At 34.1% G+C, this 13,235-nt stretch overlaps 2 long non-coding RNA genes across 2 annotated transcripts; both read right to left on the minus strand.

Moving 5' to 3' along the window:
• Window positions 1–1,169: 1,169 nt before the first annotated feature.
• Window positions 1,170–11,714, minus strand: LOC128280866 (uncharacterized). Its single transcript, XR_008271059.1, has 2 exons — window positions 11,669–11,714; window positions 1,170–1,398 (listed from the first exon to the last, which is right to left on the minus strand). It is a non-coding gene; the product is annotated as an uncharacterized LOC128280866 (long non-coding RNA).
• LOC128280865 (uncharacterized) lies at window positions 2,316–3,816 on the minus strand. The gene is made up of 3 exons (XR_008271058.1): window positions 3,737–3,816; window positions 3,175–3,257; window positions 2,316–2,482 (listed from the first exon to the last, which is right to left on the minus strand). It is a non-coding gene; the product is annotated as an uncharacterized LOC128280865 (long non-coding RNA).
• Window positions 11,715–13,235: the final 1,521 nt, after the last annotated feature.

Here is a 13,235-nt window from a genome sequence, read left to right on the forward strand (position 1 = left end):
TTGTGGAGCAACAATTTTTGATGAAAAAAAACCAAATAATTCTGTTTTTGGTGAGATATAAATTAGAGAAATTGGTGCAGTTGATTTCTGAAATAGAAAAAGAGAAGTGGCAGCACATGGCTCTTGGCCTAACTTAAAACGCATGTTATCGTTATTCCTTTCTAATAATAGTTTGATTAGCTTTTTTGCCCTTTTTCTTTCCTATCACATGTAATTAATAAAAAGTACGTCAATTTTCATCAATTGCAAACAAAATTTTAAAATTTTCAATTTAACCCTAATTTTTATATCTTTTATTATTTTGGTCCTTATTTTTAACAAAATTTGATTATTTATCTTTTTTAAAAATTAAATTATTTATTTAATAAAATATTAATTAAAACATTAATTTTTAACGATATTAATGTGTTAATTTACACGATAATCACTGAATACTTCATGCTAGCATTTGATTTTTTTTATTCATTAAAAAATTGTGTTAAATTACATTAATTTAAAATTTTAATGACTAGCATGATGTATGAGAGAGAAGAGAGGATGATAGCAATCTCTTCATCATTGTATGGTGCAACTACTCCTACCATTTATTACTTAAATAACTTCCCTTTTTTGCTTTTTCTTTGTTTATTTGATTAATTTACACCTTCTATTTTCGTGTGCTTTTTTCTTCTTCAAAATTCTTCCCCTAAAATCTCTCTCTTGATCGTGTTAAAACCGCGAACAGATCAAAATACTAAAAAATTTACTACAATAAGGTGAAAACATGAAACCCTTATATCCATCTATAAAAACCATTCATCATCATCATCATCATCATCATATCATTATCATGAGCAAAGTTAGAAAATTATTTTTAAGTGGGTTAGAATTAAATTGTATATTTTTACGATAGTAAAATATAATTTTACTATTTTAATAACCTATATTTTCATCATATTTAAAGGATTAAATTAAATTTTTATTATTTTAAGAGATTAAAGTACAATTTTACTATTATTAATTTAAAATTTTATAAATTATAAAATGCTTAAATGAAACTTTTTCTATTTTAGAGGGTCGACCCTACCAGCCACCTCACTCTATGTAATACCCCTACCCGTATTCATTGCCGGAATAGGGTACGAGGCATTACCGGAGTTTACGAATTAATTTTTTTTTTCAATTCAACATATTTTCATGATAGATTCATGCATTTATATAAGATAACGTCATCACATATCTATAACCAGGTTTGTTAACCATACTAATGGCTAACTTTACATTCATTTCACGTTAACATTTACTTTGTTAGCTTATACATGCCATTGATTTCCAAAATAAAGTTTCTTTATATACCGAAATCCTGAGGTTGACAATGTGATGTGTCTCCGACCAAATCCGACCTCCGAGCTCTTAACACTACAAAACAGGGAAAAAGAAAACGGGGTAAGCACTTTGTGCTTAGTAAGCTCATGTAACAAGAATTATACTTACCTAATATTTTCAATACAATACAATAAACATCCATATATCCATTCAATGCATTATTACCCTAATATGCACAAACTCAACATTCAAGTTAGTACAATAATTTTCATGTACCAATAATATATACTATGATTGATGAGCTCGTCAATACCATGATTTCCATTTCCTTGTTATTTTTCCATATTTATTGTAACGCCCCTTACCCGAGACCGTTGCCGGAGTCGAGCACAAGGCACTACTAAACTTATTTGAGCACTTAACCAAATTTAGATAATTTATATAATACTTTTCAGACAAGCTGTCCAACTGTGTCATAGTTGCTAAATAATTCATATCTCGAGTTATAAAACTCGAAATCCAAATCCGTAAATTTTCGCTGAATTTATACTCATATATCTACTTACCAATTTTTTTCTAGAATTTTTGGTCAAGCCAATTAGTACAGTTTATTATTTAAAATCTCCCCTGTTTCAGGGTTTGACTACTCTGACCTTTGTGTATTACGAATCAGATATCTCTCTGTACAGAGCTTCAATGACTATGCCGTTTGTCTTTAATAAAACTAGACTCAATAAGGAATCTGTAAATATAAAGTATGACTTCTAATTATCTTTGTAAAATTTATGGTTAATTTCCAAAGTCAGAACAGGGGATCCAGAAATCGCTCTGGCCCTGTTTCACAAAAATTTAAACATCTCATAAAATATAGCTCATATACTTGTTTTGCTTCTTCCATATGAAAATAAACTCATCAAGATTCGATTCCATAATTTATTCATTATTTAATTCCATTTCTACTATTTTTAGTGATTTTTCAAAATCAAACTACTGCTACTTACCGAAAACTGTTTTAGTACAAATATTGTTAACTAGTTTATAACATCTTTACTTCAATTCATTCAAACTCTATACATGCCATATAAATCTTTAAACATAAAACAAAAACTACCGGAATTGATCTGAATAGTGTGCCCTGTTGTGTTGATCCGATCTACCCACTTCACTTCAAGTCAATCTACATAAAAATATTAAACACACACAAGTAAGCTTATTGAAGCTTAGTAAGCTCATAGGCATATAAACACAAATCATATCAAATATCGTACACAATCATATATCTATTAGTTTAACTATTTCATCCTCCAAATCACAATTTCATTAATAACTCATTGGAATAATTTCCATATGGCAACTCACAATTTAACTCCCTTAGGCCCATTTCTCATTTACTTCATTGTCAAATTAGGGAACAATAAGGAATTGAGTGCTTCATTATCACATTGCCATAGTAAACTATGGACTTTCACATTGATACGCATCACACACGAAGCCATAGCCTTGCCATGGTCTTACACGGTTCACATATCATACCGAAGCCATATCCCGACATGGTCTTATACTGAATCACATTATCACATTATACCGATGCCATAGCCCACTATGGTCTTATCTGAGTCACATTATCACATTGCACCGATGCCATAGCCCAGCTATGGTCTTAAACGGGCGCACTTATCACATATTTTTCGTCAATTCATCAGGGTCACAGAATAGAAGCACTCAAATCCATTGTTCCTACTAATTTGTACTTTTAGTTACACATTATTTATTAGTTAATGCAAATTGATAGTATTCATCAACAATAAAATACTTTAACAATCATAAGATTTTCATAACAAAACATTGAACTTTGTCATATGAACTTACCTGGACTAATTTGTAAAAGTCGTAGAAATTCAGGGACTATTCTTGAATTTTCTCCTTTCCACGATTCAGTTCGTTTTCTTGATCTATAATTATAAAATCATTCCTTCATTAGCATCCATTTCAATTCTATTTCACTTCACAATTTATGCTGTTCAAATTTCGAAATTACACTTTTACCCCAAAATTTACAATTTTCACAATTTAGTCCCTTCTCAATTCACCCATCAATTGAACTAATTTTTCTGAATTAACACTTTATTTTATCATTATAAACTATTTCAAAACCTTTTATATTCTTAATTTCAACAGAAACCTTCAATTCACAACTTTTTCACAATTAGGTCCTAAATATCATTTCCTATCAAAATCACTTAATAAAACCACCTTAATATAAAATTAGAACTTAAATTTCATAATAATTCATCATAAAATTCCCTTATCCATCCAGGGTAACTTCCAATTTCACCCATAAAATCAAAAACTAATGAGTTCTACAAGTGGACCTAATTGTAAAAGTCATAAAAACATAAAAATTATCAAGAAAAGTAAGAATTAAACTCACATGATGTAAAATATGAAAAACCAGCTTTCTCCAGACCTTCTATGGCGTTTTAGCTGAGAAAATATGAAGAAATGTCTAGATTTTTCAATTACATCATTATTTAACTATTAACTTTTATACTATTTCCAATTTTGCCCCTTGTTCACATTGTTTTCTTGCTTATTTCATACCCAAACCGTCCAGCCATTAACCTTTGGGTCTAATTGCTCTTTAAATCCATCTTTTTAAATACTTAAGCTATTTACTCACAATTTAACAAATTTTGCGCTCATTAACCTTTGTGATCTCATTGACTCCTCTGTTTCCCAGGTTGCCTCCTCCAATCCATGTCGATGCCATAACACTTTTACTAACGGTACTCGTTTATTCCGTAGTTCTTTAACTTCCCGAGCTAATACTTTCACTGGTTCCTCCGAATAAGTCATATCTGATTGTAGCTCTATCTCAGTATGAGGAATCACATGTGAAGGGTCCGATCTATATCTTCTCAACATAGATACATGAAATACATTATGGATCTTCTCAAGTTCGAGGCAAGGCCAATCTATAAGCTACCGGACCGATCCTCTCAATGATTTCAGATGGTCCGATAAATCGTGGACTAAGCTTTCCTTTTCTACCAAACCGTAAAACTTTCTTCCACGGAGAAACTTTCAAGAACACACGATCACCCACATTGAACTCTATATCTCTTCTTTTCAAATCAGATCGACTTTTGACGATCGGGCGACTTTCAAACTTTCCGAATAATCTGAACTTTCTCTTTAGTTTCCGAATTAAATTCACTCCGACTAATTTCGATTCACTTAATTCGACCAATACAACGGGTTCTCGCACTTCCTTCCATACTGAGCTTCAAGCGGTGCCATTTTGATACTAGCTTGATAACTGTTATTATAAGCAAATTCAGCTAAAGGTTAGTACCTTTCCCACCGCCATGAACTCGAGTATACAACACCTTAACATATCTTCCAAAATCAATCACTCGCTCGATTGTCCATCATGCGAGGGTGAAAAGTCATACTAAATTTTAACTTAGTACCTAAAGCTTCCGTAGTTTATTCCAAAATCTCAAGTAAACCTCGGATCTCGATCGAAATAATTGATGTCGGCACCCCATGTAATCTCACAATTTCGACACATATAATTCCGCTTAACTTATCAAGTGAAAAATCATTACGAGGAATAAAATGCGCTGATTTAGTTAATCATCTACTATCACCCAAATCGAATCTTTTTCTTGAGTCACCGGCAATCCGGATACAAAATCCATCGTCACATGTTCCCACTTCCATTCGGAATCATTACGGGTTGTAACAAACCAGTAGGCACTTGATGTTCAAATTTTTACTGTTGATGATTAAACATTTTGCCACAAATTCACAAATTTCCCGTTTCATACCAGGCCACCAATACATTTTTTTCAAATCACAATACATCTTCGTACTACCCGGATGAATCGAGTACATACTACTATGAGCCTCTGATAAGATATCCTTCTTCAATTCTAGATTATTCGGGACACAAATTCTATTACGATGGTATAACATACCACTATTATCAATAGAGTAATCTAAGTTCAAATTATCCCGAACCATTTGTCGTTTCAACACCAACTTCGGATCTTCATCTTGCAATTCCCGAATTCGTTGAAAGAATACTGGTTTTGTCTTTAATTCAACTAATATAGAACCATTTTCATTAACAGACAAATGAGCATTTAACGCCCGAAGAGCAAATAATGATGATTTCCGACTAAGTGCATCTGCCACTACATTTGCCTTACCCGGATGATAATCAATGATAAGATTGTAATCTTTCAACAGCTCTAACCATCGCCTCTGTCTCAAATTCAGCTCTTTCTGAGACATTAAATATTTCAAACTTTTATGGTCTGTATATACATAACATTTCTCTCCATATAGGTAGTGTCTCCAAATTTTTAAAGCAAATACTATGGCAGTTAACTCAAGATCATGTGTAGGGTAGTTTAATACTAACTCAATGACACTCCATAAATATTTATAAAAATATTTATAGCTCAATTTTCAACTTTGAGGTCTCGATACCTCATTTTTGACCCGTTTGACCTAATAAATTCTTTTAATTCACTAATTTCACCATTTCACAAATTCTTTTAAATTCTTACTTGACTCATAAATATTAAATTACTATCTTGTTCAATCTTATTTGTCGAATTTAGTGATCTCAAATCACCATTTCCGACACCACTGAAAATTAGGCCGTTACATTTATCCCGTTGAATTTCTTGGAATTTTCGATGGATTTTCAAATGTACACTTTTAGTGTACAATTCCGAGTCTATCAATTCATATTCATGTGCGCACATTTCCATTTCAGAGAGCACACTCCCGCGAACCTCAACCTTGCAGCGGGATTACCAGTCCAGGCTAAATCCCCTGCAATATAAACTCATCGAGTATTGTCGGGATTACCAGTCCAGGCTAAATCCCCTGCAACGACAATTACTCTAATGAGCTTGGATCTGAATTACCAGTCCAGGCTAAATTCAGACCCTAATTCAGATTACCCGTCCGGGCTAAATCCATTTTACACATATTCTTCGGGAGGGCTATATCAGGATAGGATCACCCGTCCGAGCTTGATCCTTTTTACCGTCAATTCCTTTTCAGAGATCCATCGAATTTTCCTTTCATTCAACCGGGATTTCTTCCCATTTTATCAAATATATCAATGTTTTATTAATTCTCATACAATGAACATTCAAATCATATTCACATCAATAACATACAATCTCAAGCAATTTAAGAATATAATTCAAGTTACACGAACTTGCCTTGATACTTGTTTGTAAACAGTAAAAATCTATTAATCCCGAACTTTTTCCTTTCCTTGATCTAGCTTCGTATTTGAATCTTCTGGATCTAAATAAATAAATTTAATTATCAATTTAATACATTTCATGTTCATATGCAACATTCTCTACAATTCAACTATTATTTATAGTTCATTCAAAGCTGTCTACTTGAGTCATAGTTACTAAATTATTTATAACTTGAGCTACGGAACTCCAAATTAATATCCGTTAATTTTCCCTGAAACTAGACTCATATATATTTTTACCATAAAATTTTAAGAATTTTTGGTTTAGCCAATCAGTACAGTTTATTCTTCAAATTCACCCCTGTTCTGTTGTCTAACAGTTCTGACCCTTCTTCACTAAAAATAAATTATCTCTTTATAAAGAATTCAAATGATGTTCTCGTTTGTTTCTATAAAAACTAGACTCATTCAGAATTCTATACATATAAATTTAAGTCCATAATTATTTTTATTCAATTTTTTATAATTTTTCAAAGTCAGAACAGGGGAACCCGAATTCATTCTGACCTTGTCTCACAAAATTCGTTATATCTCAAAATTTACAAATCCATTGCTTACAATATTTCTTCTATGAGAAACTAGACTCAATAAGCTTTAATTCCATATTTTGTTCATCTTCTAATTCGATTCCTACAATTTTTGGTGATTTTTCAAAGTTAGTCTACTGCTGCTGTCCAAACTGTTTTAGTGCAAGCTGTTTATTACCATTTTTCCCCTAAGCTTTTAATAAATGATAATTTCGTCCCTACTCAATTAGCCTCTCAATTGAGCTGATTTTTCTCAATTAACATTTTATTCTATCACCTTAAACTAGTTTACAACCTTTAGGAATCAGAATTTCAGCAATAGACTTTAATTCCAAACATTTTCACAATTAGGTCCCAAAAATCAATTTCCATTGAAAATGCCTAATAAAATCATCTCATAAACAAATTAAAGCTTTAATTTCATTCTATTTCATCATAAACTTACAGCACTCAACCATGGTGACTTTAAATTTCATCCATGAAATCAAAAACTAATGAATTTAATAGTAGGATCTAGTTGTAAAAGTCTTAGAAACACAAAAATTACAAGAAAAAGGTAAGGATTAACTCACTTGGTGTAAAAATTATGAAATACCAGCTTATAGAACCCTCCTATGGCGTTTTTAGCTGCTGGAATTGAAGAGAAATGAAGAGAAATCTACATATTTCCTATTTAGTCCTAGTTTTATTTAGTTAATTTTGCAATATTCCAATTTTACCCTTAATTTATCAATTTTTCTGCTGATTTCATACCCTTGCCGTCCAGCCCAAATAAATTTTGGGTCTAATTGCCTTTTATATCCTTTCTCATTAGATTAATAAGTTATTTAATCACTCTAGCAACTTTTACACCTATTACAATTCAGTCCTTTTCATTTAATTGACTACCCAAACATTAAAATTTCCTAACGAAATTTTAATACCACATTAATAACATTTCATAAATATTTATAAAATTATTTTTGACTCGGTTTTACGAGATAGAGGTCCCGATACCTTATTTTACCCAATTTCTTCAATAATTTCTTTTTCTAACTAATCACTAAATTGATAAATTTTTCCTATCAATATTTTCATACGATTTTCCTATCATATAAATTTTCAAGCAAAAATATTGAAATAAATTTCTCTTTAAATCAGATTTGTGGTTACGAAACCACTGTTCCGATAACATTGAATTTACGCCATTACAACTCTCCCCCCTTTTTAAGGATTTTCGTCCTCGAAAATCTTACCAGTAAAGAGGTTTGGGTATTGTTTCCTCATTGCCTCCTCCGGTTCCCATGTTGCTTCCTCAATCCCGTGCTTTTGCCACAATACTTTCACCAAATTTATCTTTTTATTTCTAAGCTCTTTTGTCTCCCGTGCCAATATCTTGACCAGTTCTTCACTATAAGTCATATCCGGTTGAATCTCTACTTACGGAGAAATAACATGTGAAGGATCTGATCGATATCGTCGTAACATGGATACATGAAAACATTATGGATTCTATCAAGTTCGGTGGTAATGCCAATCGATAAGCGGCCGGTCCAATTCTTTCTATGATTTCATAGGGCCGATAAATCTTGGACTCAATTTACCCTTTCGATCGAATCGAAGAACTTTCTTCCAAGGAGACACTTTCAGAAATACCTTGTCACCGACTTGAAATTTAATCTCTTTTCGCTTAAGGTCGGCATATGATTTTTGACGATCGGAAGCTGCTTTTAGACTATCTCGAATAACCTTTACTTTTTCTTCTGTTTCCCGGATCAAATCAACCCCATGTATCTTCCTTTCACTGAGCTCTGTCCAATATAACGGTGTTCTACATTTTCTACCATACAAAGCTTCATACGGAGCCATTTTAATACTAGACTGATAACTGTTATTGTAAGCAAATTCAATCAAAGGTAGATACCTCTCCCAATTACCTTCAAACTCTAGTATACAACATCGGAGCATATCTTCCAATACTTGAATTACACGCTCAGATTGACCATCTGTCTGAGGATGAAATGCAGTGCTGAAATACAACTGAGTACCCAAGGCTTCTTTCAATTTGTCCCAGAAACGAGACGTAAATCGGGGATCTCTATCTGATATAATGGAGACAGGCACTCCATGTAACCTGACAATCTCAGATATGTACAGTTCAGCTAGTTTATCTAAAGAATAATCCATACGTACCGGAATAAAGTGAGCTGACTTTGTCAATCGGTCTACAATCACCCAAATAGCATCTTTTTTCCTCGGAGACAAAGGTAGCCCCGATACAAAATCCATAGTGATTCTTTCCTATTTCCATTCCGGTATAGTAATTGGCTGAAGTAACCCCGAAGGTACCTGATGTTCAGCTTTAACTTGTTGACATATTAAACACCTTGATACAAACTCAGAGATATCACGTTTCATTCCCGACCACCAGTACATCTTTTTCAGATAATTATACATTTTATTACTCCCCGGATGTACAAACATAGTACTACTGTGGGCCTCACGTAAAATCTTCTGTATGAGCTCTGAATTCTGAGGTACACATACCCTACCTCTGAATAATAAATAATCATCAGAACCAATCTGAAATTCAGAATCATTACCTGACTCACACTGTGCCCGTTTAACCTGTAACTTCTCATCATTCTTCTGAGCTTCACATATTTGCTGTAAAAATGTCGGTTTAGCTCTCAATTCAGCTAGGATTGAACCATCATCACCAATGATAACAGGTATTCATAGCTCGTAAAGCAAGCAGAGATTTCGGCTCAAAGCATCAGCTACAACATTAGCCTTACCGGATGGTAATCAATAATCAAATCATAGTCCTTTATCGATTCAAGCCACTGCTTGTCTCAAATTCAAATCTTTCGTGTCATCAAATATTTCAAGCTTTTATGATCGAGTATAAATATGACATTTCTCACCGTACAAGTAATGCCGCCATATCTTGGTATAAATACAATAGCACTAATTCAAGATCATGTACTGGGTAATTTCTTTCATGTGGTTTAAGTTGTCTTGAAGCATAGGCTATTACTTTACCTTCTTGCATCAAAACACAACCTAAACCATTTAATGAGGCATCACTGTAAATAACAAATTCCTTACCCGGTTCAGGCTACACTAATACAGGTGCTTTCGTTAATAGGTCTTTCAATCGGTTGAAACTTTGTTGACATTCATCAGTCCACTCGAACTTTACATCTTTCTGCAATAATCGAGTCATTGGAGAAGCTATCATAGAGAATCCCTGTACAAATCTCTAATAATAACCAGCTAAACCCAAGAAACTTCTAACTTGGATACATTCTTGGTGGACTCCAATTGACAATAGTGAGATTTTACTTGGATCTACCACGATGCCTTGGCGATATAATGTGTCCAAGAAAACTCACTTCTCGAGCCAAAATTCACATTTATTGAATTTAGCATACAACCGCTTCTTCTCGTAGAATTTGCAACACAATTCTCAAATGTTCGCATGTTCTTCTTCATCCCGAGAATAAACCAAAATATCATCAATGAATACTACTACAAATCTATCTAAGTACGGTCTAAATATCCGGTTTATCAAATCCATGAATCTGCGGGTGCATTAGTTAGCCTAAGCGGCATAACTAGAAACTCATAATGCCCGCACACGGTTCTAAAGGCTGTTTTGGCACATCGACTCCTTTACCCGTGGCGATAATAACTCGATCGAAGATCAATCTTTGAAAACATAGTAGCGACTTTCACCGATCAAATAAATCATCGATCCGGTAACGGTACTTATTCTTTATGGTTACTTTATTAAGTCGCCGGTAGTCGATACACAATCTCAAAGACCCATCTTTCTTTTTCACAAAGTAATGGAGCACCCCAAGGTGAATGACTCGGTCGAACAAAACCCCACATCAACAAGCTCTTGCAATTGTGTCTTTAACTCTTTTAATTCTATAGGAGCCATCCGGTACGAAGCTATGGAGATCGGAGTAGTTCCCGGAATCAAATTTATAGAAAATTCCACTTCTCTTTCTGGTGGCAATCCTGGTAATCTTCTGGAAACACATCGAAAATTCACATACCACTGAATCGCTCAGTATCTTTGACTCAGATACCTTGGTGTCGAGTACATAAGCCAAGTAAGCATCATACCCCTTTTTGACATACCTCTGTGCTGCCATTACTGAAATCATATCAGATAACCCCTCTGTCTGATCAGATTTAACCCGGAGCAACTCACCATTCTGACATTTTAACACAATATATTTTTGTTTACAATTTACTACCGCATCATGCTGGGTTAACCAATCCATACCCAATATCACGTCAAATTCATCAAATGGCAGTAACATCAAATCAACCGGGAAACAATAACCTCTTACCATCAGTGGACAATTTTTACAAATTTTATCCACTAAAACAGACTGGCCCAGGGGGTTCGAGACTTTAACCACAAATTCAGTAGGTTCAACAGATAAATTTTTAACAATTGCAAGTTTAACACATATATATGAATGCGTAGAACCAGGATCAATCAATGCAGTAATATCAGTATCAAGTAAAGAAAATGTACCAGTAATAACATCGGGTGCTGAAGCATCTTCTCTGGCACGAATGGCATATGTCCTAGCAGATGCTCGTACCTCAGGCCTACCTATAGTATCTTTTGTAGCTCCTCGACTACCACTGACATTATCGGATGGTCGAGGTGCTCTGCCCCTCGAAACTAGATTACTCGGCTTCGATATATGTTCAACTTCTTTTTTAACCCTTTCTGGACAATCTCTGAGGAAATGGTCAAAAGAACCATATCGGTAACAAGCCCCACTCTTAAATCGGCATTCACCAAAATGAGCTTTATTGCAATACTGGCATCTCGGTTTAGGAGTGCCAACACTGCCAACACTGGTCACTGATGGAGTAGAAGGCCTTGGATTAGTGCGTTGAGAACCTCGTTCTTTGCCCGAATACCTAATGGCTGAAGTAGAACGATCCTGATATTTCTTCAATTTCTTTGAAGCAGAAAACTGGGATTTTCCCATCGGTCTTTTACTAAAAATTCGAGCTTTCCTCTCAGTCTGTTTCTTTTCTTTGCTCAATTCTTCTGCTTTATAAGCTCTCTCTGCCAATGTAGCAAACTCTCGAATTTCAAGAATTCCGATCAGTAACTTAATGTCTTCATTCAACCCTTCTTCGAATCGTTTGCACATTTCAACCGATCGTATCCATTCTCGAGCATATTTACTCAATCGAACAAATTCTCTTTCATATTCAGATACTGATCTATTGCCCTATTTTAGCTCAAGAAATTCTTTTCTTTTCTGGTCAATGAACCTCTGGCTGATATATTTTTTTCTGAACTCGGTCTGAAAGAATTCCCATGTAATTTCTTCTTTCGGAACAACTGAAGCTTTAGTATTCCACCAATGGTATCTTTTAGCAGTGAGACGGCACATTTCAGACATTCTTCTGGTGTACAAGATAATTCTTCCAGAACCCGAGTAGTATTTTCTAACCAAAATTCAGCCCGTTCGGAATCATCATCAACTACTGCTCGAAATTATTCAGCCCCATATTTTCGAATTTTATCTACTGGAGCTTTCCTTTTCGATGATTCAAGACTGTATTTATGGGATCTCGGGAACCGTGAAGGAGCGGGAGGGGAGCTTGAACTTCTTTTCTACTGGGTTAGTTCTTAAGTATTGATTAAACCATTCATTCATCATTTGAAAGAATGCTGTTTTTGCCTCCTCCCCTCGACCCTCTGTCTCGGGCCTTCTACTGCTAGTTTCTTCTCTTTGTACTGAAGCCGGAGCATGACTCCCAGCTTCCTCAGATTGAGCTCGGTCGGATGACATTACTATAAGAAAAACACATTTTAAATGGTCGGAGATATCACACTATCAATAATAATTTAAATGGCATGTATAGCTAATCCCGTATTTGCTACATCGATCTTAGAACCGCTAAACCGTAGCTCGATACCAATAAATGTAATACCTTACCTGTATTCATTGCTTGGAATAGGTACGAGGCATTACGGAGTTCTTAATTAATTTTTTTTTCAATTCAACATATTTTCATGATAGATTCATGCATTTATATAAGATAACGTCATCACATATCTATAACTGTGGTTT

Source organism: Gossypium arboreum, chromosome 9, assembly GCF_025698485.1.
Source record: "Gossypium arboreum isolate Shixiya-1 chromosome 9, ASM2569848v2, whole genome shotgun sequence".
Lineage (NCBI taxonomy): Eukaryota > Viridiplantae > Streptophyta > Magnoliopsida > Malvales > Malvaceae > Gossypium > Gossypium arboreum.